Raw genomic sequence first — 6,239 nt, 5'->3', positions numbered from 1 at the left:
TCCACCCAAGCATCACCATAAATCTGATGTCTGTTCATGCTGCAGTTTCAGCAGAATCCATGTTGCTCTGGTCAGGGCTCGCCTCAAACAGATGCCTTCTCCTTCTTACTGCCTCCAACTAGACCCTGTTCGGACTTGGTATAACTCGTTTGAGGAGTTTATTTTGATGTAAAAAGAAATTGCGAGATGCATGCGTGGTTTTTCCATAACAGACATTTTCCCATGAACTTGAAGAGCCTTCACATTTGACCTACACTTCCTAGGAACCAGCGTGGTGCTGCCTCGGAGTTATCCCGACAACCAGCAAGGAAGGGAGCTCCATGGCTGAGGCTCTGGTTTGGGGTTCTAACCTCCAGAACTGTGAAAGAAGAAATGTAGGAGAGGCCTTCCAAAAGTTGATGGGGAAATGGCATTGAAAGATACAGAAATTGCACCCTAAACTTTCTGAAGCCCCCTAGGATGTTCTATAAAGCCACTAACTTGTGTAATTGTTTTACAACAGCTAGCTAAATTAGCTGACAATATGCATAGCCTTTGAATCAACAGCAGCTCATAGTAACTCTACAGGACAGGGTAGAACCATTCCATTCTGGTTCGTCTGAAATACTGCGCTTCTGATTAGCAGCCTGACACTTAGCGCACTGGCCCACCAGGGCGCCTTCAACACTGCCCAGCAGCCACTGCCATGAAGTCAGTGCTGACTCTTAGTGCCAGGGCCACTGTATAGAGGCTCAGGGGCTGCTGTAAATCTTTAGGAAAGCAGCCTCGTCTCCTGGAAGCTGATGGGTTTGAATTACCTCACAGCAGTTCAATGCTTAACCGACAATGCCACCAGGGCCCTTTCAGCTATCTAAATGAACCCATTATTAATTGTATCCCTCTGGTCTACATTTGACATTCTCCTTGCCTACCTTGGATCTGAATCCTCAAATACTTAAGGAATGTTATCCACCACACACACACACACACACACACACACAACATCCCCCCGCTAGGATATAGACACAACAATCCTTGCACTGTCAGGTAAGTATTGGACTACTAACCACAAGATTGATAGTTCAAAGTCACTGGCCACTCTTCAGGAGAAAGATGAGGCTGTCTTCTTTGGTAAAGATTTACAGCCTCGGAAACCCTACATAGGACCATAATTCTGAGTCAACTGGGCGACAGTGGATTTGATTTGGAGTGGGGGGAGGGGAGTGGTCCTGGCTGCTGGGCTGTATACACACAGCCTAGGCTCCATCCCACCCTTTGAGAGGTTCTTGTAGAAGCACCCATTGGTGGGCAGGGCTCAGCAGCCATCGCAGTGCCATCTTTTGTAGACAGACCTGTTCAGACATTGTCTGCCTGTGTTCTCCTCTCTTCTGTAGGAGACTCATGAACCCTTGTAGAGATTCTGTGAGCTCCCTCAACCCAACTCAACTCAACCCACTGCCACTGAGTCCATTCTAATGTACAGTAGCCCTATAGGACAGAATAGAACTGCTCGTGTGGGTTTCCAAGACTGTCATTTTCTACAGGAGCAGAAAGCCTCATTTTTATTCCATGGAGCAGCTGATGGTTATGAACTGCTGACCTTGTGGTTTGCTGCCTAGCTCAACTATATGACCAGAACTCCTCTGTACTACATTAATAAACTCCCTTTCTGTTTGCATCCATCAGAGTTACTGTCCCTACTAATAGAAATACCACAACTGGGTAGCTTTAAAGGACAGAAATTTCTTTTCTCCCAGTTCTGGAGGCCAACTGTCCAAACCAGGGTCACAGCTATGTGGACTCTTGTGGGTCTTTCTCCTGGTCCTCACTGCCTGCTGGAGATCCTGGCAACCCTTGGATTGTGGGCAAGTCCTTCCTCGTTGGCACTGTTTTTCTCCTGTGGGTGGATGTCTCTTCTCAAAACGCATTGCCACCAAGTCGATTCCAACTCTTACTGACCCTGTCGGCCAGAGCAGACTTTTCTGACTGAGTTTCCCCAGCGCCATCAACTGGGTTTTGTGCACTTTGTAGGCTAAAGATGCCCAGTGGGAAATAAAAAGTTGCCCCAAGCGAAAGATTGAGGTAGCCCCAGTAGAGAGGTCCCTAGATTTGACTCTCAGTTATAGAAAACAGAACTGCAATATCTTCTGGCTCAGTAAGGAGTGAGGTTTAACTTTATATCAGACAAAAAGAAGCAGCTCCCATTTCCACTTCCCCCCAAATTCTCAGTCTCTTTCCTTTTTGTGTAAAATTGCAGTTTATTTGTACTGCATTGTTCATATTAGTTACAATTTGTGAGCTTCCTCCTACTCCCTTCTAAGCGTTTAATGTATTTTTAAAAGGTTTTGGTGTGAAAGTTCTTTAGTACATATTAATGTGTGCTTTAAAAGGTTTTGTCCGTGAGCAGAAACCCGGGTTTGGGGAAGTCTTGAATTTCTTTTGAATTTAAATATTTGATTTTGGGACAATCCTGGAGAGAAGCCGAGATCAGAAAACAAAGCATTTCGAACCTTCATGGAAGTGTCAGGAAAGAAGCGGGATCAAGGACCGGTGGTTCGGCTGGGCTGAGGCCTGAGGAGAAGCAAAACAAAACAAAACTCACTGCGTGTAGTCCGGGCCGCGCCATGGTGGCCTCCCAGGACAGGGCAGAACTCCGCGAGAGGAGAAAGTCCAAGGGGGCCGCAGGAACTGACCCCCACTTGCCCTGAATAGTATTGGTTCCTGTCTGAGAATTGGACAGGCATTTTCCAAGGAGGGGGGAGGGGGGAGGGGGGAGGGGGAAGCAAAGCTGCTAATTTTGAACTAACTCTGAGACAGCTACATCAGATCTTTGATCCGAGAGGACAGAGGGCAAGAAGTATGTGTGTGTGTGTTTGAGATTAGCTGCCAGGGGAAACCAGTGCACCCTGTGGGTGCATTCTTGAGAACTGAGAAACTGTGTTAGCTCTGAGCCCACGACACAGAAACAAATGATTCTGTTTTATAATGAAGTTTAGCCTCGATATGTTTGGGAGATGGGACAGATATGGCCTGTTATTATAATTTTGAATTCTATCACCCTACTGCAAATGAGACTTCTCTTGTAAGTACCAAGGAAAACAGGATGGAAAACCTTTTGTTCAAGTTTTCATGTCGCTCCAGCAAACCAAGGCCCTTTGGTGGAAAAAAGGTAACCTCATGGTCCAGGAAATAAATTGAACAAAAGGCGGTTAGTTTTAACAGATTTGTCTGCAAATCAGATGAATAGCCCCATTTCCCTTGAACAACAAGACCTTCAACCCCTCCACCATCTACCATAGGTTGGGGCACCAGCCAGGCCCGCCCCAGCCCAGCCCCAATGTCAGCACCCCCTTGCACTGGACCCTGTGACTCCTCCAGATGCAAAGACCTAGGAACCTGGTCCTACCATATCAGAGGGCATGGTCTCCCCTGCCCATAGTTGATAGATTCTGTCCAGACACGGGCTTTGATTGGTCAGGGCAATTCTCTCTAAGGAATTTCCATGAGTTTTAATGAAGACAGATGCCCCCAAGGGCCTATGTTTGTACACAGCTCTTTTCTACATCTGATTTATATAATTGAATAAAATATTTCAAGTATTACCGAGAAGGACTTTGGTTTTAAATCACTGGACAAAAAGGGAGTACACTGTATAATTGTACTTCACAGTAGTTACAATACTGGTATTGCTTTTGTTGTTAGGTGCCATAAAGTTGGGTCTGACGTATGCACAACAGAATAAAACACTGCCCAGTTCAGCACCATCCTCACAATTGTTCCTGTGCCTGAGCCCATAGATGCAGCCACTGTCCGTCCATCTCATTGAGGATCTTCCTCTTTGTCGCTGCCCTTTCACTTTACCAAACAGGATGTCCCCATATGTAGGATGAAGTCTTGCCATTCTTGTTGCTAAGGAGCACTGGCCTTAACCAGGAAATCTGTGCTCCAGGGTTGAATCCTCTCACCACACTTGTTCCATCTGTTCTCCATCAGAGAAGCTGGATTATATGAAGAAGAATTAGGCTTCAGTGTCAACTAAGGCCACCTGGATGAAGCACATCCGCCTGTGTGATCTAAAGCTGAAAATATATGAAGAAGACTGAGGTATCAAGTTTGGAGGCAGGCTTACTAACAATCTTCAATAGGCAGATGACACAGTCTTGCTTGCTGAAAGTGAGGAAGCCTTGAAGAACTTGCTGATGAAGGTCAAGGATTACAGCCTACAGTATGGAGGACAACTCAATGTCAGGACCAAAATCCTCACCACTGGACCAATGGGTAACATCGCAATAGAAAAAAATACTGAAGTTGTCAAGTATGTCATCTTGCTTGGATCCACAATCAATGCTCATGGAAGCAGCAGTCAGGAGAGCAAAAAATGCATTTCAGTGGGTAAATCTGCTGGGATGTTACCTTGAGAACTGAACTGTGCCTAACGCAAGCCATGGTACTTTCAATCCCCTCATAATGTATGTGAAAGTTAGACACTGAATAAGGAGGACTAAAGAGCAATCGATGCATTTGAACGATGATGCTGGTTAACAATATTGCAAGTACCATGTACTGCCGAAAGAACAAATAAATCTGTCTCTAAGGGATGTTCCTTAGACGCAAGGATAGGGAGAGTTCATCTCAGGTATTTTGGACACGGAGAGACCAGTCCCTGGAGAGGGGCATCATGCTTGGTAAAGTAGAGGGACAGTGAAAAAGAGGAAGGCCTTCAACCAGATGGACTGACACAGTGGCTGCAATGATGCCCTTGAAAATAACAATTGTGAAGCTATTCCTGGATGTGACAAAGTTTTGTTACGTTGGCCAAGGGTCTTTATGAGTCAGAACAGATTTGATGGCTCCTAACAACAATAGCAACAAGGTCACAACATTGGGTGATTACTAGAACTCAACTGTCTGAACACTAGAATGCTGGCCCAGCCAAGTCGACACAGAACTTAAATATCACAGCATATTATAAAGAGAGATATGAATCAGTGAAACCCCAAAAACATAAAAGAAAAAGGTAAACCGAATTAAAATATTGTAGTTTACAATATTTTGAGGGAGGCCTTGTATTTTTATCTGTTATCCTGGCTATTCTTAATTTGAGGTGAAAATTTTCAAAGGATATTATCAGGACACTCATGAGATAGTTTATTGTGTCCACCTGACCGATAAAAAACATGTGGGGTTAATTAGACAATGGAGGGATAAATGGCTCAGTGAGCTTTGCCTTTCTAGTTCTCGGGTCTCTTGTTTTGTGATGGTCAGACCAGTGTTCAGCTGCCTTAGCCAGTTCCCTGCTTCAGCTGGCAAGGCTCACTTCCTGCAAGACATCCCCGAGGAGAAGCCTCATGGACCTACCCTGATGCAGTCCTGGGTGCTGGAGCACCCGTGTGGAAACCCCTTCCAACACTGAGATGCTTACACAATCACTGATTTGGCTTTCCTCCTGCAGTCGGTGTCATTGTGTGTATTTTGTGAGATGGAGGAAGACTTTGTGGATTGGTGTCAGACATGTGGGTTAATGGGTTAATGTTGGACTTGTGGGATTGGGCAGCACTGAGTTGGGATGTTTTCTTGATGTGCACTTACCCTTTATATAAAACTTTCTCTTATACATGAGTTTCTGTGGATTTGTTTCTCTAAAGTACCCAGACTAACACAACTCACAATTTTTTTTCACAACTCACAATTTTATAACACCTCAGTTCTTTCTCCATTTTAATGTCTTTTTTTCCTTACTGCTAAAAATGTGGCTCTTGTTTGTTTAATAAAGAACTGATTTAAGATAATAGCCTGAGTAGTAAATGTTTTTTAACATTAAAAGTCATCTTTGATCCAGAACGAATGGCAATATATTTTTGCCCAATGAACCCTTAAAGTTTAGCTGTTTGGACAATTCCAGTGTTAGAGGGTCCTGGATTCTGAATTTGGTCAAACGTTTTCAACTTTCAGTTTGTTCATCTTTAGAGGCAGTCATGAGAATGTGGGGATTGCTGTGCCCTCGAATTGTCTCCTTTCCAAAGAATACAGAGATTCCGCCAGAGGACTCCTGCCAACACAGAGCCCTGAGGCTATAGCCACCACCAGAGGTTTGTGTGCTGCTTTCAGAGTTAACGTTAGTGTCATGTAGCTTGTCACAATTTCATTCACACCAAGAGGTGGTGGTGGTGGTGGTGAGACACCATGGAGATGGCCCTGGCTCATGGCGACCCTGTGCACGACAGGACAAAACGATGCCTTGCCCCATGCATGCCCCAGAA

The sequence above is a fragment of the Tenrec ecaudatus genome, chromosome 2, assembly GCF_050624435.1.
Source record: "Tenrec ecaudatus isolate mTenEca1 chromosome 2, mTenEca1.hap1, whole genome shotgun sequence".
Lineage (NCBI taxonomy): Eukaryota > Metazoa > Chordata > Mammalia > Afrosoricida > Tenrecidae > Tenrec > Tenrec ecaudatus.
The sequence above is the reverse complement of the archived record's forward strand: the minus strand, read 5'-3'. Positions refer to the sequence as shown.